Below are 23,587 nucleotides of genomic sequence, written 5' to 3' on the forward strand. Positions count from 1 at the left end.
TCCCCACATTCCCATCAACTCCCCCCACATTCTACCCCTCCACTACACAGTGGAAACAATTTACAGTGGCCAATTTCCTTCCACCAACCTGCACGCCTTTGGGATGAGGAAGAGACTAAAGGACCCAGAGGAAACCCACCCAGTTACAAGGAGAATGTGCAAACTCCACACAGACAGCACCCTGGGCTGGCATCGAACCAGAGCTACTTGAGCTATGAGGCAGCGTCTTGACCAGTTGTGCCACTGTTCACAAAAGCTTTTAACGTCCTGTTTGCTCAGTCCTTTACTGAAGACAAAAGAGTGCTTTGTTTGGCATTGCTCTAACCTCAGCTTCTCCGTTAACAGAAATAAACTAAATGAAAAACACCACACCTTGGTTCACTGGTTCCAACATCAGACACCAGTGGTGCTTTCCAAATTAATTGTCAGGATCTGGGGTTGCTGAAAAGGCTAGCGTTCACATTATTCTGCCCATCCCTGCTCACCCTCAAGAAAGTGGGTGTGGACCACTCCAAACCACTGTAGTCTTTGTCGTGAAGATACTCCCTTTGTACATTTCAGACATGGCAGCACTGGGAAAAAAAGAATGTTCAGTTATACAGCTTTTTGGATGATCTCAAAGTATTTCCAAGATGTTTAACAGACAGGGAAGAGCAGTTGACATTGTAATATGTATACGGAGGGGTCAATCTCTGAACTGTATGGAGAACTCCTAGTTTTCTTCAGTTAGTGTGTGGGTTCTTGTTCAGCCAGCTCAGTGCAGCATGACCTTGATCTGCATCATTGCTCCTCTTCCTCGGGCAAGGTTTGGGTATATCCAGAGAGTGTGTTATATGTCCTGAAGCAACTTTTTCTGGGCCAGTACCAGGGAGGTATCTGACTTGGGGAGGACCGATGGTGATGCTGATCACCTGATAAAAACCTAAAAAAATAAGTAGAAGCAGAAATTTGGCCCCTTGAAAATGCTCTGCCATTGAGTAAGATCCTGGTCAACTCTTTCCTGCCGTAACCCTGAGAGGTCTGGATTTCCTTAATATTTAAATATCTATCCATCTCCGTCTGGTCCCTACCACACAGTGGAATTTCCATATTTGTTGACCTATCCATTTCTCCCCCTGACTGTGTTTAAGATTTGGTTCCACAAACACAGATGCTGCTATTTACACCATCCCATTGATGGGCAACTGTCAGGGTCTTTGACTGTGAAGGGCTTCACAGCTGAACCGGACTCTGTCCTGGCTACATACTCAATCAAAAGCAGTTTCCAGCAGAGATCGCTAAACGGTGACCAAGGCCGAGCAGGAGACCTTGTATCCTCACCAAGATCACCCCATGCCTTGAGAAACAGACCGCAGATGCTGGAATCTAGATGAAAAACATGATGATGTTGGAGGAACTCAGCAGGCCAGGCAGCATCTGTGGAGAAAAGTAGACTGTCAACGTTTTGGGTCAGGACCCTTCTTCAGGACTGAAGATAGGAAAAGGGGAAGCCTGATATATAGGAGGGAAAAGCAGAGCAGTGATAGGTGGACAAAAGAGGGGAGGTGGGGGTGGGCACAGGGTGGTGATAGGTAGATGCAGGTAAGAGATAGTGATAGGCCGGTGCGGGGGAGGAGGGGAGAGCAGATCCACCGGGGGATGGGTCAAAGGTAAGGAGGAAAAGGTAAAAAGGGGAGGAAAGAGAGATAGGCTAGGAAAGGGAAGAAGAGAAGAAGTTTGGTGGGGGGTGGTGTGGGGAAGGGGTGTGGGGATTACTTAAAGTGGGAGAATTCAATGTTCATGCCGTTAAGCTGCAAGGTTCCAAGGTGGAAAATGAGCTGCTGTTCCTCCAGTTTGCACTTGGAATTCTCCTGACAGTGGAGGAGGCCGAGGACTGACGTATCAGTGGTTCGTGTGGGAGGGGGAGTTAAAGTGACTGGCAATGGGGAGACGCAGGTCGTGGTTATGGACAGAGCACCGGTGCAAAGGAAAACTGAACCAAAATAATGGCAAACAGGAACAACATACAGTCCTGATACAGACAGAAAGAAAGTGTGAGTTATCTGAAGTTGGAGAATTCAATACTGAGTCCTGCATGTTGCAATGTGCCCAGAAGAAGATGAGGTATTGTTCCTCACTACTTCACCTGGAAAGGATGAGGTGAAAAGCCAGATGTTGCATCTCCTATGGCTGCATGGGAAAGTGCCATAAAACAGGGAGTGTTGTCGGGTTCAGAAGTGGGGACCAGAGAGTCGAAAAGGGAGTGATCCCCTTGAAATGCTGGAAGAGAAGAGGAGGGAAATATGCGTCTTGTGGTGGAATCTTGTTGGAACTGGAGGAAACTGTAGAGCTTGATCTCAGCTCATTTAGTTCATGAGCTTCCCCAACATTCAATAAGATTGTGGCTTCTGTTTTGATTTTAGTTTCCTGTCCCAGCCACAAACATATTGATTCTCTCATCATCCAACAACCTTTTGACGTTATTTAAACAAGCACGTTGGCAACACTCAGAGGTGAAGAATTCCAAAGAATTGTCAGAATCCAAATCAAGAAATTCCGACCCTTCTCAATTCTAAATGGCTAAATCTCAAGCCCATGAACCAGGTTTTCCAGTGAAGAACAGTTCAAAGCACCTCCACTGTCAACTCTTCCAGAAGCTTCAGATGAGATTTCAATACAATCCCATCTTGTTTGAAACTAGGTGACATGGACCCAGTCCATTCAATCTATGCCCATAGGACAACTCTCTCAAGCCAGGAATCAATCCAGTAATGGGAAAGGAAATCAAAGAGAATGTAAAAGAGGCCTTTGACTGTAGTGCCCGTTGGGGCTGTCCCCAAGGATGAATCTATGTACCCACTTAACCAGGATAGCATAGAGCCACTTATAAGGCTATCAGGTATGACTGAGGACTGTGGGATCTTTCCTCAGTTAAAGCTGGTTTGTCAAGTGATCACAATCCCATAGGCAGAGGGTGGTTATTAATGATAACAGCTTTGCATGGGCTTTGGTCACAAGTGAAGCCCCACAGGGAGACACAAGATACTGCAGTTGCTGGAATCTGGAGTAACAATCTGCTGGAGGAACTCAATGGGTCAGGCAGCATCTGTGGGAGGTAAGGAATAGATGCAGGGTTTTGACCCAAAACATGGACAACTCCTTTCCTCCCACAGATGCTGCTCGACCCATTGAGTTCCCCCAGCAGACTGTTTGGAGCCCCACATGGAATCCATGTTAAGCTGGCTGGATACTTGTAAGCTAACAGCTTCCATGCAGAATAATGGATATCCAAAGTGAGCTGTAGATTGCAATCCAATTGAGATATTCTGAATGTTTAAATAGACATTAATTTATCAGAGAAGATAAACAACTTGGAATTAAGTCAACAAGTTAGTTCCCTTCAAACAACAGCTGCCAAGTTCCTGCATTTGATTTTTAAAATTGATTTAATTGTTTGACAATAAATTAAATTTAAACTAAATTAAATTAAATTTACCTCTTTTGTTTTGTGTGATGAGTGGAGCCAAATGAATTACAACTTGTTTGATACATTTACATTGGCAGCCAGGAAATCCCATGCATGGCATCAAGATTATAGATCATTTTCATGTAATCTCAGTGAGACCAGTGTGAGGTGCCAGAATATTTATGCAACTAAGAGAATTGAGCAACCATATTCTGCATATCTTACACTGACTCTTTGTACATATACGATTCTGACTTGCTGTGTAGGATGTGGGAAACATACACAGTCACGCATCTCAATGTGATTTTCCCATTTCTCTTAGTTGATAAAACATGAGCCCATCTTGGCAATGCAAAAGTAAGTCATCAAAGTAGTTATAAAGTCATACCTTAGAAAATGATAAGCTAACAACCACATTGTCTTTAAATCAGGTATCTGTTTAGGGTGGTAGAGGTGAATCATGTGGATCTTGGTTGTTCTTTATTTAACAACTCCTGTGCCTCTGAAACCAAAGACCAAACCACAGTTTCTGAAAGAATTTTGCATTTCCATAGTACACGATTCCCTCAGATCCAACAATAAGAGTCTTGACTGATTAAAAGTAGGTTTTACTTTCCATGTGTTTTGAAAAATTGGTCTAAGCCTCTCTGGTCTTTATCTACAAGGCCAGCCCTCCATAACATGCAGCAGCCCCTCTCCACACCCCTCTGGCTCCCACTGCCAATGCCATCCTCCCTCAGCTGACATGCCCAAAGCTTTCTAGTCTCAGCTGCCACCCCCTACACCTCTGTAGGGCTGTTCCTTTTACTTGATGCTCTATCTACCACAGTCTATCCTTTTGCCAATTTGCATACCCATTCTAATCTGCTATCTCAATACTGGGCCTAAGCTTTTCCATTTATTGCCTTACATGATTTTTCATTGAGAGGATGCTAGTGAGTCACCATTCTGAACTGGTGGTGGTTTTGGGTGGGAGGCTCCTGCATCTTCATGAACCAACGACAAAGCACTAGTAATATATCTCCAAGTCAGAGAGGTGTTGATATGAAGTAGTGGTATTTCAATATGTCTGCTTTCTTGGTCCAGGTGAAGAGTCTCAACCTGAAAGGTCGACTGTCTATTTCCCTCCATAGATGCTGCCTGACCCTCTAAGTTCCTCCAGCATCTTATGTGTTGCTCCAACTTCCAGCATCTGCAGTCTCTTGTGACCCCTGACTGCTTTCTTTGTTCGGCTAGAATGTTCTGAGTTTGGGAGATGCAGCTAAAGTTGTTGCAGTGGATTGTGGAGCTCATCTGTACTGTAACCACCATGGACCAATGATGGAGAAGTAAAGGCTTGAAATGATGACTAGGATGAAAATCAAGTCACTGCTTTGTCCTGGATTGCGTAGAGCTTCTTAAGAGAAGCTGACAAACAAGGGGTGTTCCACCACATTCCTGGCATGTCGTGTTTAGGTTTGGAGAGTCAAGTGTCTTACATTACAGGAGATCAAGCCTAAGGAACTGACATACTCACCATAGAGTAGGCAGTAAGGATTCACTAGACCAGTTCCTGGGATGATGGGTTCAGTCTGTGGGAAGAGATTGACTTATTAAGCCTGTGTTTAATAGAGTTTAGAAGCATAAGAGGTGATCTCATCAAAACCTAATATGCTCTTCCAGGGCTCAACAGGTTGGATGCAGGGAGAATGTTTCTCCTAGATGAAGAGTCTAGGACCAGGGATCTCAGAATAAGGGATAAGGCCATTAGGACTGTGGAGGAGAAATTTTTTCATTCAGAAAGTGGAATTCTCTTCCCTGTATACCTGTGGAGACACGGTTGTTGAATTTGTTCAAAACAGAGATTGATGGACTTCTGGAGATGAAGGGACTCAAGGGACATGGCAATGTGCTGCATAATAGAGATGAAGTGGAAGTTCAGCCAGGGTCTTGATGAATGGTGGAGCAGGCTGTATAGGTTAGTCCTGCTCCTTGTTCTTATATTTATGTTCTTTGACCTGCTTTTGTTATCACAATATTTATGCTTCTCGCCTGATCAAATTTCTGGCCAATGATGACCTTCATGATATAGATGTCATGGGATTTGAGAATGGTGGTGGTTTGAATATCAAGGAGGAGTGGTCAGACTCTCCTTTGTTGTCGACGGCGAGTGCCTCCCACTTGTGGGACAGGAATGTTACTTCCCACGTCTCAGCCTAAGCAGGGATTGTATTTAGGGCTCACCACATGCAGCTAAGCAGGAGGTACGAGTGGAACTGCAATCAGCAACAAACACAGAGGCACAGAAAATAACAACACAGAAAGGAGGCTGTTCATCCCATCATGTGTATGTAAATGGATCTATTTGGGTTACTCCGACTTCCTCGCTTTCAAGTGCTCGTTCAGGAGGTTTGAATTGTGGTGAACATTTCTGACCATCACGTTTTCAACCAATGAGCACAAGAACCCTACCAGTATTTGGGCGTAGAAGAATTCTTTGTCTGCTGTTGTCCTCCTACTGTTTACGTGAACATCTATTGTCCCTGTTTATTGATTTCTGTCACCCAAAGAAAATAGATCCTTCCTATTCACCTCTCGTTATGTTTACAACTCAATTAAATCTCCCTTCAGTCTCCTTTGTTGCAGCCTATCCAGTATCTCATCATAAGCAACATTTTTCAGCTCTGATCACACATTTGTAAACCTCTCTGCACTGCCTGCAGAGAGAATCTCATCCTTCCTCTAGTGCAGTGGTAGGACTCTGCATGGAATTGTGGCCTAACTATTGTTTTATACAGTTTGAACACGATCTCCCTGCTCATGCGTTAACCAATAAACCCAAGTATCCCCTACACATTCTTTACCACCTTGTCTATCTATCCTGGACGTTCAGGTACCTGTGGACATGCACTCCAACATCTCCATTCCTACAGCAGATAAAATCATCACGTTTAACCTCTTCCCCAGTTCTGATGAAGCATTACCTCAGCCTCACTTGCCAGAGGTACTGCCTGATCTGCTGAGTGTTTTTCGCACTTTCTCATTTTGATTTTAAATCTCTGTTCCTGTAGACAACTGTGCCTTATCATTTATTGTGCATCCTCTTGTCTTATTTTCACTCCCAGATGCATTGTCTCACACTCCTCCAGGTGAATTCCATTACCACCTACACGCCCACCTAACCAGTCTAATGAAAGTGTCCGAGAACTTGCTTCTCCATTATCAACCACTTTGCCAATTTTTGGTATCACGGCAAACCTCTTAACAACGGCCCCTACATTCAAATCCAGGTCTTTAATGTATACCACAAAAAAAACAATTGGCCTAAGACCAAGCCCTGCGGAACCTCATTGCTGGTGCCTTCCAGTTGATAAAACTCCCATCAACTCTTCATGCTTTCCCACTGAGTCAACTTTTAATCCAACCTTCCACAGTCCCTGGATCTGTGGGCTTTCAATATCTCGACTAATCTACAACGAGGAGCTTTAACAAACACCTTACTAAAGTCCATGTCCACCATCAAATACTGTATACAACTCACATCAGCTTTTCCTGATACCTCTAGAATTCAGTTGACTGTATAAAATAGTTAGGTTGCAATTCTATGCAGGGTCCTGCACACTGCACCACAGAAAGGAAGTGATAGCACAGTGGAAGGATTTACAAAGATGTAATTAGAGCTGTAAAATTTTACTTCTGATGAGATAGTGGCTAGGCAGCAACAAAAGCCACTGAGGGAAGATTTAATTGAGTGGCACACATAATGAGAGGTGAACAGGTTAATCGGATACAACTTCTCTTAACAAGTCCATGCTTACTGTCCTTGATTAAATCTCTGCCTCTACAAATGATTTATGTTATCTCTCAGAAAATTTTCCATCAACTTCCCATTACAGATGTTAGTCTAGCTGGTCTGTAGCTACCTGACATATCCCTCTCCTCCTTCTCGATCAACGATACCCCATTAGACATCTTCTACTGCTCCTGTACACAGAGAGGATTGGGAGTGATAGATTCTACTCTCTTTACTACCCTTCTTCTTTGAAGGCATTTGGCCACATTTAATCTGGGACGTATAACTTTGTTTTTTTTTAAAAAATGCCAGATTATTTTGCCTAAAAATTAGATTGCTTAGTACTGAAAAAATTAGAAATCCAATCTTGACTTAACCGGCCGTAAATCACATTATCAGTAATTTATGAAAGAAATCACACCAATTACAAAACTGAAGGCACTTCCAGTCACAGTTCATTAAGAGTGTTGACCTTTTTCCTGTATCAGTTGAACACTTAATGATGTCACTATCCACGTAATTCCAATTCCCACACACCCAGCTTAAACTGGAGGTCAAAACTTTGCACAGCAGGAGTACTTGAACTAGGAGCATATCGTACTGGACTTGCTTTCTTAAGAGACACTCTGCTAACATCAGGAGACCTAACCAGATGGCTTCAGAACTACCCTCAGAATGTTCAAATATCTCCCATACAACTAACAGCGAGTTTTTCACCAGAGTTCAGCTGTAGAGATATCCATTCCGTGGCTCCTCAGGGGTGACACTGTTGGCAGAAGTCCAGGACTGGAGATGTCGTTACAGTCATGACCAACCACTCAGGATGCAGCTGGAACCTTGGGGCTGGAGGCACAGACATGCGCATTGGCAAAGAGACCACCTCCAGAGAGTTTCCAGACGCACCGTATCTTACCTGGACCATTCTGATGAGCAATTTATTCAAAGGCACAGGTTTTCTAATGCAGTCATCACTGACCTATATAACATTCTGCATGACGTAGAAGCCACGGCCAAGAAAGCTCACCAGCACCTCTGCTTCCTCAGGAGGCTAAAGAAATTTGGTTTGTCCCCTTTGACTCTCGCCAACTTTTACAGATGCACCATAGAAAGCATCCTGTCTGGATGTATCACTGCTTGGCACAGCATCTGCTCTGCCCAGGACCACAAGAAACTGCAGAGAGTTGTGGACACAGCCCAGCGCATCACAGACATCAGCCTCCCCTCCTTGGACTCTGTCTTTACCTCTCGCTGTCTTGGTGAAGGAGCCAGCATAATCAAAGACCCCACCCACCCCGGACATTCTCTCTCCTCTCCTCTTCCATCGGGTAGAAGATACAGGAGCCTGAGGGCACGTACCACCAGACTTAAGGACAGCTTCTACCCCACTGTGATAGGACTATTGAACAGTTCCCTTATACAATGAGATGGTCTATGACCTCACGATCTACCTTGTTGTGACCTTGCACCTTATTGCACTGCACTTTCTCTGTAGCTGTGACACTTTACTCTGTACTGTTATTGTTTTTACCTGTACTACTGTACTAACTCAATGTAACTGCACTGTGTAATGAATTGACCTGTACGATCGGTTTGTAAGACAAGCTTTTCACTGTACCTCGGTACAAGTGACAATAATAAACCAATACCAATACCAATACAATCTTCGGCCATGCTCTTGTGCCTGAACTGCTCTTTCTGTGGAGGTCAGGGTCATATTGACCTTGATCATCCTCACCAGAGCAGCTGCAGCAGATGTCTGCTCTGTCTCCCAATTTGCTGCTTGCCACTCTGTCAGAGACATCACCCAGGCACCGCATTTGACAAGGAATTATTGGAATTTCTTTGATTTCAGTGAGGAGTAGTTGGCAGTCGAGGCACCGTCCATCCAGCACTCCTGTGCCCATTGGGGCTTCCATTAAAAACCTGGACTTTTTCATACAAATGAAAGGTGGCAGCAAAATGGCGCAGCTAGTGGAGCCACTGCCTCACAGCACCAGAGACCCGGATTCAATCCTGACCTCGGGTGCGGTCTGTGTGTGTAGAGTTTGCATGTTCTCCCTCTAACCGTGTGGGATCTTCGGTTTCCTCCTATATTCCAAAGACGTGTGGGTCAATAGGTTAATTAGCCGCTGTAAATTGCCCCCCAGTGTGTAGGTAAGTGTTAGAAGCTGGGAGCTGATATGAATGTGGGGACAATGTAGGATTGATGTGAATGGGTGGTTGACGGTGAGCATGGTGGGCTGAAGAGCCTCTTTCCATGTTGTACCTCTCTCCGTCTCTCTCTCTCTCTTTCTCAATCACTCTCTCTTTCTTTCCCTCTGTCTCGCTCACCCTCTCTCTCTCTCTCTCACCCTCTCTCTCTCTCTCCCTCTCCCTCTCTCTCTCTCTCTCTCTCTCTCTCTCTCTCTGTTTATGTTCCCTCATTTCAATGGGCTTCATTGCCTAGAGGGATGATCCTGGGGGTTCCTGCTTCCTTTGCGGCTCACACTAGTCCATGCTGTCCGACTGCTCTGGCTCAGCGTAGGTACAAGAACAACAAACTGACATGTGGTGCGGGAAACGTCTCTTCGATTCCATTACTTGCATCATTCTGAGGGGGCAGGGACATGAGACGGCTTGATGCAGGGTCTGGACCTCAAACCTCGACCACCCCACTGCCCCCACAGATGCTGCCTGACCTGCTGAGTTCTTCCAGTAGTTTGTTTTCTGCTTCAGTCTGTGGGAGCGCCTTGTAATTGAACCAAGCAGATGTGGAGGCTTCATCTGCACATGATGTTGGCGTCAGTCCCACCGGCGGTGGTGGGAGGTTGTTGGGGCACAGTACCCTGGCAGGTAGTTTTACTGCCTCACAGCTCTAGGGACTAGGTCAATCCTGACCCTGGGCACTGTCAGTGTGGCGTTTGGACACGTCCCCATGATCAGTGGGGCTTCCTGTGCACTCCAGTTTCCCCCTGCATCCCCCACAAGAACAGAAGACAATAGGAGTAGCAGGAGGTCACTTGGCCCCTCAAGCCTGCCCCATCGTTCAAGATGACCACGGCTGATCTTCACTGGCATCTCCTCTTCTGTGCTAGTCACCCATAACCTCGATCTTATGGTGTCTACCTCCACCTCATATATTTCTAATGATCCACGACCCACCACCCTCGGGGGCAGAGAATTCCAGAGATTCACATCCCAAAGACGTGCTGGTGGGTTGTGGCGTTGGTAAGTGATACCTCGGTGTGGCAAAAGATCGGAGGGGAGTTAGTGGGCATGGGAAGGAATATGTTGTAGGGCCACAGAGAAAGGGAACTGATAGGATAGCTTTGCTGGGATCTGGCATGGACCTAGTGGTCTGAATGGCCTCTTTCTGTGTCATAGTACGTAAGCACAATGAGTGGCAAGGACAGCCAGAGCCTAAGGGTCATGCAGCAGAGTCTGAAGAGGAGCAGGACCAAGAATAAGGCTCACGGGGAATGTTGTGTCATTATAGAGACATATAGCACAGAAACATCCTTTCGGTCCACTGTGTCTGTGCCGACTATCAACCATCCTTTAATTCCCCTCCACATTGTCATCAACTCCCCCCAAATCCACCTATACGCAAGAGACAATAAACAGTGGCCAATTAACCCACCAACCCATACATCTTTGGGAGGTGGGAGGAGACTGGAGCACCCGGAGGAAACGCAAATGGGCACAGTGAGAACGTACAAACTCCACACAGACAGGACCTGAGGTCAGGATTGAACCTGGGTCTCTGACACTGTGAGGCAGCGTCTCCGGTAGCTGAGGCACTGTGCCGCCTTGTTCAATATCTAGAGTCTCACCTCCCAGCTGACCACAGGAGGCAGGCACTGTCAACATGGGTCATAAGCAACTTCCTGAGGGAGAGATACATGCTGTAAGGCACCTGCAAAATCACAGACCACAGGAAAGTTCAAGACCCTCTTGAGTCAGCACCATATAGGAACATAAAAACAGCCCATTTTCTCAGTGTAAAACATTCCAACATTCCTGACTTCATTTTGGCCTCTTTCACAGTTCCTGCAGGCAGACACAAATCAGCATTGGTTTAATGCCCCATAAGAAGGTCCAAACCAAGCTTCAGGCACTAACTACCTCCCCCCTCACCAATACATGACATTTTCCTTCCTCAATGTCAAGGTCTCTACCAATCCCCCTTCATAAAAGTAGATCCAATTAATTTAGAACTATACATGCCTGCTGCCTGCACCATGAGGGTGCCGTGTTGATCTCTGTTCTTGCATTTCTTTTCTCTTCCCATTCACATAAAATTGCCTTGGGTTTCCTCTGGTTTCCACATTTACTCGTGCACCCTCTTCCTAATTCCCCACTTAATTTCACTGCTGCAGTCTCTGCGATCCTCCAGGTATTTTGCTTTCCTGAGCTCTGAGTGTCTGTCCCCAGCCTTTCTTTCTTGCCATCCTACACTGATTGTTCCTTGAGATCCATGGGGTTTTTGCCTTTATTGCTCTGATCCCTCACTATCTGTGCCTTGGCTGCCTTCCACTCCACTGACACCATTGTACCTTCAAGCAGCGTTTTGCAGTCCAATTTTGTGGGGGGCAGCACAGTGTCACAGAAGATCTTTAGCGATCCATGTTCAATCCTGACCCAGTGTGCTCTCTGTGTGGAGTTTGCACCTTCTCCCTATGACTGTATGGGTTTCCCCTAGGGGCTCTAGTTTTCTCACACATCTCACGGACCCGTGGGTAGTAAATGGCCACTGTAAATTGCCCCTAGTGTGAGGTGAATGGGAGAATTTGGGAGGGTCAACTGTAGTTCTCCAGCTTGGGATACACTGCTGTCAGCTGCCAGCCTCTCAGACCATCATAGAAAGGTAGATGAAGCGTTGAATGTCTATCAGCCTTCCAAAGGTATACAGTGACTCTGTCTCCCAAAGCAAGAATACAGCTCGGTGTTGGAGGCGAGTTCAAGCTCACATTCATTCAAATATATTTTTTGAGCTTTTAAGATACTGTATATTCTTGTGACGTTTCTTTTTGAATAAAGCCAGCACGGTTCACCACTGCTCCAAGGGAAGGATATTGGACGTGGTGAGATTGTATGTTGCTGCCGAGCCTCGTGTGTTGGCCAGAAGCTGACCCAACCTTTGCAACCTTCTGTGATAAAACTTCCACAGGGACCCAACACCTCCGACTTGCTTCAATGCATAATTACCCCTAATCCAGTCAGCTCTGTCCTGAAGATCAAACTCCTTTCTTTATCTGTCATTATTCCTTTGCTTGAAACCTGAGCTATACATGCTGAACTTCAGTCATAGCACAGGACCATTCAGCCCACCATGTTCTTGCCCTCTGTGGTACCTATCTACATTAGTCCCATTTACCCATATTAGGTCTACAGTCTTCTATGCCTTGGAAATTCAAATACTTGTCTAGATGCTTCTTAAATGTCATGAGAGTATCTGCCTCCACTACCTCCTTAGGCAGACTCCAACCACCCTCTGAGTGAAAAGATCCCCCTCAGATCCTCTCTAAAACCTGCTACCTCTCACCTTAAACCAGCGCCCTCTTGTCTTAGACAACCCCACCATTGGAAAAAGATTTTTTACTGTCTACCTCTCTATCTAAAACTTAAAACTTTATTTATCCAGCACGGTAACAGGCCCTTCCGACCCAACGAGCCCGCGCCGTCCGATTACACCCATGTTAACCTACTAACCTGTACGTCTTTGGAATGTGGGAGAAAACCAGAGCACCAGGAGGAAACCCATGCAGTCACAGGGAGAACGTACAAACTCCTTACAGACAGCAGAGGGAATTGAACCCCGATCGCTGGCGCTGTAATAGCATTATGCTAACTGCTACGCTACCGTGCCACCCAAATCCCCCTTATAATCATATACTGTACCTCTGTCAGGTCACCCCTCAGCCTCCTCTGCTCCAGGGAAAATAAACCTAACCGCTCCAGTCTCTTCTTATAACTAAGATGTTCTGTCCCATGCTATATCCTGCTGAATCTCCTCTGTAACATTTCCAGAGCAATTGCATCCTTACTATAGTGTGGTTACCAGAATGGTCATATATGGTTACCAGAAGGTAGCATGATGTCCCAGCTCTTCTTGGTGACTTCTATTACAAGGAAAAACAAGGTGAGATTATTGCTTTGGACTCTAAAGGGACCCACTCTTTCCGTAGCTGCTGATCACAGTCCATGAAAAAGGGACAGACCTTCTCAAAGCACATTGCTGCTTTCTGGAGGCCAAAGACAGAAATGACACAGGCAGTGATGGACCAGTTTATTACCCTGATGGTAATGCAATAAATTTGCAGAGATAAACATGACCCATGAGGTAAAACAGCTTAATTTCCTTCAAAGTCTCTGTTTGGGCTTTCATGGTAAGGACATGAATTGGTCTTAAATATTAGCACAAGTTGTGTGTCAGCCTATTCTACACCTGCGATGTTCATGTTTCTGCCATTAAGGAAGATAATCGGAGACACAAGAAACTGCAGACCCTGTTAGCTGGAGCAAAAATAGAAACTGCTGGAGAAACTCAATGGGTCAGGCAGCATCTGTGGAGACATCAGGACGCTGCATCAAGAAAGATAATTGGACAGCTGCATAAAATTTTATTGTCTATCAGCCCGTTCCATACTATGCCCAAGAAGATCATAGACCTTAATAATTGGGTTCTTTCATATGAAATGAAAAGCCTCAGACTTGGACTTGAGTCTTTGAATCCATTCAATGACTCCAACACCACACCTTAACAGACAGGCTGATGTGATGGTTTGGGATTCATGGTCAACAGAGCACCTTGGGTCATCAAGCATCTTCTGCTTGTGGAGCAGGCTGCCACGTCATTCAGTGCAGTTTCTGTTAAGGGCTGTCTATTGACTTGTAGGAGTTGGAGGGCAGGGACCTCATCATTGCGTCAATGTTGAGCAATGTGTTCCCTGCATTGGATCCACCCTCCTGTTCCTTCCATGTTGAGTTTGGACTTATGACACAGATATTGGCTGCTATTTCTTGGAAAGGCAATGCGATCTTAAACACTCTCGATGTGGTTTTGCCAAGTCTGTGAGAAGTGGGAGGTTGGTTTAGCCCATGACTTTTCCCATCTTGTGGTGGACATTGGAATCACAATGAACAGTGATGTAACCAGCACTGGGACCAGTTAACAATCCTTGTAATGCCTGCACTTAGCTGTACCTCTCTGTGTAGTGGCCGCAGGACCATGAGGCAGCACAGTGATCTGTTGAGACAGAACAGACGCCGCAACATTGACACAAAGATACAGTCCCTGCCTTCTGTTTCCTACAAGCCAGTGCTATGGCACGAAGTGTTCTCCAGTGACATCTCAACAGCTTTCCAAATCAATTTTATCATCTGTGGCCAGTTCTAGTTAGATGAGATAAGATGTTTATTTATTAGTCACATGTACATTGAAACACACAGTGAAATGCACCTCTTTGCGTTACTGAGAATGTGCTGGGAGCAGCCCGCAAGTGTCGCCAGTCTTCCGGCGCCAACATAGCCAGTATGGGTGAATCCAGTCTCGGATGACACCAGCGTATTTAGGGTCAGGCTCACAGGGAGACCACCTTCCACAGGAGCAAAGCTCACACATCATTATTATTCAGGTGGAACACCGACACCACAGACCTATCTCGACTGTCTGGAGACACCAGATGGGGAAATAGCATTCCAGTGGGTGTACTTGCTCGTGAATGTCTTACCCGTTACCACTAGTCCTGCTGCTCGTGTCAACAGTAAAGTGTTCTCAGCATGAACAAACCTCCAGGATTTATTACAAGGCGTGTCTGGTGTGTAGTTGATGAAAAGGGCTGGTGGGAGCACTGACTTCAGTAACAGGCTGGTGTTGAGTGTTCTTGCTGGGCTGCTCCTGCTGCTGGGATGGGCGTGGACCCTGCAGTTTTTCTACAGCATGGAGAAAATAGACTGAACGACCTGTTGGGTGTTCCTCTGATGCTACATGACCCATCCTGAGAGATCTGTGGCACTGGATGATCCTGGGAGGTTTCAGCAGTTGGTCTTCATACCAGACCGTGCCCAATGGAAAGAGTAAATGTGTGAGAGCAGTTCCAGTTTCCAGACCCCTCCAAAGCCCTGCCTCGTTGTTGCTGGGGTAAGACAGAATGAAAATACTGCTTGGTTCCAAAGCAAAGGAGTCAGATTGTTTTTGTGCAGAACATTTAGCACTGGTGAGGAATTACATGGTGGAACAAAATTGGTTGAGATGCCGTAATGATAGAAGAATGAACCGTCCCGACTTACAGACTGAAAGTTGATTGGGTGGTTTACAAAGAGAAATGGATCCCATGGAGCAAGCAGTCAGCTACAAACAAATCCCACAGTTTACTAGCTACCTAGAAGAACAAAGAAATTGGAGGAGGAGTAAACCATTTAGACTCTCATGTGCAGTTGATCTATTACCTCAGCAGTACCTTCCTGCACTAACTCACATCCTTTCATTCCCGAACACTGAAGTTAGGCTAACTGCTTTATCTGTTTTCTCTCTCTCTCCTTTTTTAAACAGTGATATTATATTTTCTACCTTTCAAACTGTGGGAACCATTCATGGATCCATGGAATTATGTCAAATGACAACCAGTGCATCCATCCTCTCTTTGAAAACCTCAGGATGCAGTCATTAGGACCTGGGATTTATTGGCTTTCAGTCCCATTAATTTCACCCACACTGTTGCAAATTTCTTACAGCTCTCCATTCACTCCAGATCTGCAGTCCTCGACATTTTCTGGGAGGTCTTTGGTGTACTCCTCAATGAAGAAAGACAGAATATTTGTTTAATTTTACGACTCTATGACTCTATTTCTTTAATTTTACTGACATTTCTTTATTTGCCAATATATTTTCGTCTGTCTCAATCTGTAACTTCAGCTAATCTTTTGCTTTTCACAAATCTATGGAAACCTTTACAGTCTGTTTTCACATTTCTTGCCAGACTACTCTTCTGTTCAACCACCCGTTTACTTATGAATGTTTCTGTCTACATAGTCCTGAAATTTTCACAATCCTCAGGCCAAATATTCTTTTCGGTAACATTGTTAGACCTTTGGTTTGATATTAATACTATTTTTAACTTTCCTTGTTAGCTGTGTTTGGGCCACTTGTTATTACAGTCATAGAGCAATACAGCATGGATACAGGCCCTTTGGCCCAACGAGTCCACACCAACCATGGTGCCCACCTAGCTAGTCCCAATTTCCTGCATTCGGCCTATATCCCTCTAAGCCGTGCCCCTCCACGTACATATCCAAGTGCTTCTTAAATGATACTATTGTACCTGCCTCAGCCAATTCCTCTGGCAGCTCGTTCCATATACTCACCACCCTCTGCGTGAAAAAGTTGCCCCTCAGGTCCCTTTTAAATATTTCCCTTCTCACCCTAAATCTATGTCCCCCAGTTTTGGACTCCCCTACCCTGGGAAAAAGACTGTTACCATCCACCTTATCTATGCCTCCCATATCTTTAAACATTTCTAAAAGGTTGCACCCCCACTCTCCCAAGTTCAAGACCCAGCCTGGCCAACCTCTCCCTATAACTCAGGCCCTCGAGTCCTGGCAACATCCTGGTAAATCTTTTCTGCTCTCTTTCCAGTTTAACCATGTCTTTCCTTTAACAGAGTGACCAAAACTGTACTCAGTACTCCAAGTGCGGCCTCACCAACGACTTATATAACTGCAATATAATATCCCAGCTCCTATGCCCTGACTGATGAAGGCCAGCATATTATTTTGTGTCCTTTGGTGATATATATTTTCTCCAAGCTACGTATTAAATCTTTAACTGTTAGCCATTGCTCATTTATTATTGTACTTTTCAAAGTTAGTTTCCCAATCTCACATCTTCATACCTTTGTAATTTGCTTTGCTTAGATTTAAGATCCTGGTTTCAGTGTGAACTAATTCACTTTCAGTAAAGTTCCAGCACTGATCATTGTTCCCTAAAGGGGCCTTAAACTAACAAATTTTAATTAACCAATTTCTCTTTACACAATCCTTGGTCTAAAATAGGCTGTTCCTTCATTGGTTCCTCAAAATACTGATCGAGAAAACCATCTCTTATACACTTCATGAATTCATCCAGCATGTCATTACTGTTAATTTGGTTTGCACAGTCTATATGTAGATTAAAGTCTCCCAAGATTATTGCATATACCTCTAATTTCCCAATTTATACTGAGCACTACATTACCACTACTCTTTAGGGACATATTGACAACTTCCACAAGTGTTTTCTGCCTCTTGCTGTTTGTTAGTTCTATCCAACTGCATGTAGCTGATTTTACGAGCTATGATCCTTTCTCTGTACTGACTTCATCCCATTCCGTATAATCAGCTCTTCCAGTTCCATTTTCCCATCTCTTAAAAAGCAGTATTCTACAATATTTAATTCTCAACCTTGTTGACTTTGCAACTACGCCCCTGCAATGTTTATTACATTTTAACCTTTTCATTTCCATTTGCACCATTAGTTCACTGCTCATGACAAATGCTGGGTGTGTTTAGATAAAGAGCCTTTTTTTGTTCTTTACACCATTCTTCCCCGCTCTGACTCTAACAGGAGATATAGTCTAATGCTTACATGCTCTGTCTTTTCCTGACAAACTCTGGCTATCATTACCCACCTTGCTTTCTTGCACTGTCACATTGTTCCTTCCCTATTATGTTTTCAATTTCCCCTCAGCTCAACACTCTATCTGTAAAACCCTGTCTCCAGTCCCAGTTCAATCCAACACTACAACCACTTTGATCATTTTGCACTACAATGGACTTCGTTTTTTTTCCGTTCTAATCGTGTTCTTTCTTGTAAAAGTTGTGTATAACTTGCTGCTGCAGGTAAGTTTTTCATTGCATATGTGCATACATGTACTTGTGCATACGACAATAAACTCGACTTTGACCTTGTTATCCAATATGCCTGGACTCTGGTCTCATCTGATTCAAGTGAAACTCATCCAAATGGAAGAGTTCTTTCTTTTCTCAGGATGGTTGCTGGTGCCCCGTAAATAGAAGCCCACTTCTCCCACATCAGTCTTTCAGCCACACATTCAACTTCCTAACCTTATTGATTCTGGCTCAGTTGGTAATCCTTTGACCGTTGCTGTGCACGTTCCTTCAGCAGAATTCCTTTGTTGTCCAATCTATGTCATTGGTTGCCTTATGGTGTATGACAACCAACTATTCTCCCCACTACTCCAAGTTCAAGTCCAGCACCAAGGAGATATCCTTCACTCTGGCACTTGGCACGCATCGAGCACTTAGAACTCACTCACTTGCCTGCAACAGACAGTATTGATCCCCTTAACTGTACTCTTCCTTTCACTTCTATGCTCTTTTTCACTTCCCAGCTTAATGCCACTCTGTACCATGTTGCTGTGGCCAGGTTGTTCATACTCCCTGTTGTCTTTGCAGGAACCTCATCCCAGCCCTGCCTTCTCGACCCCCCTACCTTCCTCACATATTCATACCCTCTTGTCCTCCTCGACTAACCTATTCTACAGCACTTACTGCAATGGGCGTCACTATCTCCTGGAACAAAACATCCAGGTAATTTGTGGCCCTCCCTATTTCATTGCAGTGTTTGAGTCCCAGAGTGTCCCACTGTATGAAAATGAGCAGCTAATTTCCATGCAGCAATCTCCCACAAACAATAATGACCATTTAGTGATGCCTATTGAGACATAAATATTAGCCAGAATTCTGGTGACAATTCCTCTCCTCATTTCTGATGAAGGGTCTTTGACATTAAACATTAACCCTGTTTCACATTCCTCAGATGCTGTCTGACCTGCTGAGTGTTTCCAGCATTTTCTGGTTTTATTTCAGATTTCCAGCATTTTCATTTTCTTTCACCATTATGTAGCCGACTTCAGATGCACTACAGATGTGATTGGTATTGGTATTGGTTTATTATTGTCACTTGTACCGAGGTACAGTGAAAAACTTGTATACTTGCATACCATTCATACAGATCAAGTCATTACACTGTGCATTGCAGTAGTACAGGGTCAAAACAATAACAGAATACAGACTAAAGTGTCACAGCTACAGGGAAGTGCATTGCAGGTAGACAATAAGGTGCAAGGTCATAACAAGGTAGATTGTGAGGTCAAGAGTCCATCTCATTGTATAAGGTAACCGTTTAATAGTCTTATCACTGTGGGATAGAAGCTGTCCTTGAGCCTGGTGCTATGTGCCCTCAGGCTTCTGCATCTTCAGCCTGATGGGAGAGGAGAGAAAAGAGAATGACCCGGGTGGGTGGGGTCTTTGATTATGCTGGCTGCTTCATCAAGGCAGCGAGAGTCCATGGAGAGGAGGCTGGTTTCCGTGATGCGCTGGGCTGCGTCCACAACTCTCTGCAGTTTCTTGCGGTCCTGGGCAGAGCAGTTGCCGTACCAAGCCGTGGTGCATCCAGATAGGATGCTTTCTATAGTGCATCGATAAAAGTTGGTGAGTATCAAAGGGGATATGCCAAATTTCTTTAGCCTCCTGAGGAAGTAGAGGCACTGGTGAGCTTTCTTGGCCGTGGCTTCCACGTGGTTGGACCAGGACAGGCTATTGATGATGTTCACTCATCAATAGCGGCAGCACCCAGCATTGAGTGCTAGAGTTAAGGTTAAAACATTCACAACCATTCAGCTAGAAGTGCCAAATGAATGATCCATCTTAACTTCTTTCTGAGATCCCCACCATCACAGAAGCTAGTCTTCTACCAATTCGATTCACTCCATGAAGTATCAAAAAATGGATGCCAGCACTGGGTACAGTAAGACCGAACAATATCCCAGGAGTACTACTGAAGACATGTGTCTCAGAATTATCTGCACCTGGATCCAGAAAACTTTGATTTGCATGCCATCCATACAAAACAAAGTTTTTCACTGTACCTTGGTACATGTAATAATAATAAGCCAATTTACCAATTTACAAGCAGTTTCAGTACAATTGCAATTCTGGCATCTACCTGACAATGTGGAACATTGTCCAGGTGTGTTCTGTTCACAAGATAACAGGACAAATCCAGTCTGGTTAATTATTGCCCTATCAGTCTGCTGTTAATCATTGGCAAAGTAGTGGGAGATATAATCAACAGTCCAATGAAACCGCACTTACCCACCAATAATCTGCTTAGTGATGCCCAGTTTCGGGTTTCACCAAGGCCACTCTGCTCCGGGCCGCGTCACAGCCTTGGTCCAAATGTGGGCCGGAAAGCTGAATTCCAGAGATGAGAGTCACTGCCCTTGACATCAAGATGACACTTGACTGAGTGGGGCATTAATGAATCCTGGTGAATGTGCAGTTAATGAGTATCAAGAGGAAAACACTCCAATGGTTGGGGTCATACATTGCTCAAAGGAAGATGGCTGTGGTTATTTGAAGTTCAATCATCCCAGCCCCAGGATGTCACTGCAGGTGTTCCTCAGGGCAGTGTAAATAGGTTTAATATCATCACATGTACCGAGGTACAATGAAAAACTTTGTTTTGCATGCCACCCCAGACAGATCATTTCATCACATCAGTACATTGAGGTAGTACAAGGGAAAAGCAAGGATAGAATGTAGAATAAAGTGTTACAGTTACAGAGAAAATGCATGAAGGCAGACAATAAGATGCAAGACCATGACGAGGTAGATTGTGACATCAAGAGTCCAAACTTTCTAGATTGCATAATGTTCAATTCCTTTCCCAAATCTTCAGCAAACGAAGCAGTCCCTGCTTGCATGCAGCAAGGCCCAGACAACGATCAGGCATGGGCTGATAAATGGCAAGTTACATTCACTTCCCACTATTACCATCTCCAATGTTTAACCATCTCCCCTTGAAAGTGAATGATATTGCCATTGACATCCTGAAAATACCATTGACCAGAAACTCAACTGGACCAGCCACAATTGTATCATTCTTACAAGAGCAGGTCAGAGGCTGGGCATCCTGCAGTGAGTGACTCCCTGACACCACAAGGGCTTTTTCACTATCTGAAAAACACTTCAAAGCATGGTGAATGCTCTCCACTTGCCTGCGTGAATGTTTTCTAAGTCTTGCTGAATTCAGGTAAGCTGATAAGTGGCAACGGATCAGCGTAGAAATGGAAAGAGGGTATCTGCTGGTGACAGCAATCCCAATCTTAAAGCTGAGATTATAGTTAGAGAGGCAGCATTATACTACAACACAGATGGACATGCCAGGTGAAATGAGGCCTGAGTACTGTGGCACTGTTTTGGGGGAAAAAGAAAATGGAAGCTCAATCACAAACAGGCTTCATGGGATGTCTGAGTGTGTTAAGAGATGTATGATTTTTTTTCCCATTCGATATGGAGAGGATGGAGGGGATTCCTGTGGCCAACAGTATCGTAGAGGCATTCTCAGTGAGGCAATGGAACAAAATGAGTCTACTCACAGAAGTTATCTTTGAAACGTATCACACACTCACAACTTAGTAGCTCTGTTTGCAGAGATGGTTCAATTGTCTGGAGAATATTCTGCCACTTGAGATGGTGAGGTGCTATAAAATCAGCATGTGCAATCAGAAACCAAGGGATGATATTGTTGGGCTGAAGGACCTGTCAAGTCATCAGAACTCTGGAGAGATTTTAGACACTGAGAGACAAGTCTGTGTGTGCTCTGAGGGACAAGAGGACCCAGTCTAAACTGTTCCACACAAAAAGCCTCACATTTGATTTGGCTGGTGGGATTGCAACTTCTATGGAGATGGCCGTCAAACTAACAGCCACACAGATTGACCAAGATATTCAACAAGTTGTAATCCTAAAACAAGTCTGTGAAAACATTCTGAGGGGCTGGGCTAATTAGGACAAGTATTTAAATGAAGAATAACTTCAAAATAGTGAAGCAGCAATTGGAGTAAAAGACAATAATTCAAGGCAAAGGAAAGTAAAGAAGTAAAGAGTCACCAGATCAGTGAAAAAATATGAAACTCAGCAATGAGACCTCAACAAAGTAGTCTGAGTCTGTAGTCCAAGAGGTATTTGGTACACATGAGGGATGTCAGAACTGTCATGTTGACCAGATATCCACAGATCCCTGAAAGTTGCCTCACAGGTGGATAGGGTAGTTAAGAAAGCTTATGGGATGTTAGCTTTCATAAGTCGTGGGATCAAGTTTAAGAGCCGCGAGGTAATGATGCAGCTCTACAAATCTCTGGTTAGACCACACTTGGGAGTACTGTGTCCAGTTCTGGTCGCCTCATTATAGGAAGGATGTGGAAGCGTTGGAAAGGGTGCAGAGGAGATTTACCAGGATGCTGCCTGGTTTAGAGAGTATGCATTATGAGGAAAGACTAAGGGAGCTAGGGCTTTACTCTTTGGAGAGAAGGAGGATGAGAGGAGACATGATAGAGATATAAAAAATATTAAGAGTAGACAGCCAGCGCCTCTTTCCCAGGGCACCAATGCTCAATACAAGAGGGCATGGCTTTAAAATAATGGGTGGGAAGTTCAAGGGAGATATCAGAGGAAGGTTTTTTTTACCCAGAGAGTGGTTGGGGCATGGAATGCGCTGCCTGGGGCGGTGGTGGAGGCAGGTACATTGGTCAAATCCAAGAGATAGCTAGATAAGCACATGGAGGAATATGTGGGAGGAGGGGGTTATCTGTCTTAGTCAAGGTTTAAAGGTTGGCACAACTTTGTGGGCTGAAGGGCCTGTATTGTGCTGTGCTGTTCTATGATTCTATGATTAGAGCAAAAAGATAAGTCTGAAGAAACTGAAATGATCTAACCTGATGATGACATACATCTAACTTCTCCTGAGCAGTCACAGAATATCAGTGAGCCAAGCCAGGAGAACGTTCCTCAATTCAAGGAAATAACGCCAGTGCATGGCTGAGAAGGTTAAATTAAGTCAGGATTCTATCAACAGAGTGAATCAGTAATGGTCAGTAATCAGAAGAGTGTTCAATGCGGGTAAGCCATGTGTCATATTTAAGTATAACGCATAAATAAGTAATGTGGGTATAAATAAAATGACATTATTACGTGTATACATGATATAAGCAGCACCTGTTGTTATGTCCTATCGTAAGACCAAAGTAATCGGTAATTAGTAATTGGTTTATTATTGTCACATGTACTGAGATATAGTAAAAAAACTTTGTTTTGTATGCCATCCATACAAATCAGTTCAAAACATTAGTACATCGAGGTCATACAAGGGAAAAGCAATAGTTATAGTTACAGTTGCCAAGCTGAGGTAGATTGTGAGGTCAAGAGTTCATCTTTATTGTGCAAGAAGTCCATTCAAGATTCACTTAACAGTGGGATAGAAGCTGCCCACTGCTATCAATGGAGCCCTCACCTACATCTTTTTCATTTCCCATGCATCTAGCCTCAAC

Source organism: Pristis pectinata, chromosome 30 (assembly GCF_009764475.1).
Source record: "Pristis pectinata isolate sPriPec2 chromosome 30, sPriPec2.1.pri, whole genome shotgun sequence".
NCBI classification, from domain to species: Eukaryota; Metazoa; Chordata; class Chondrichthyes; order Rhinopristiformes; family Pristidae; genus Pristis; species Pristis pectinata.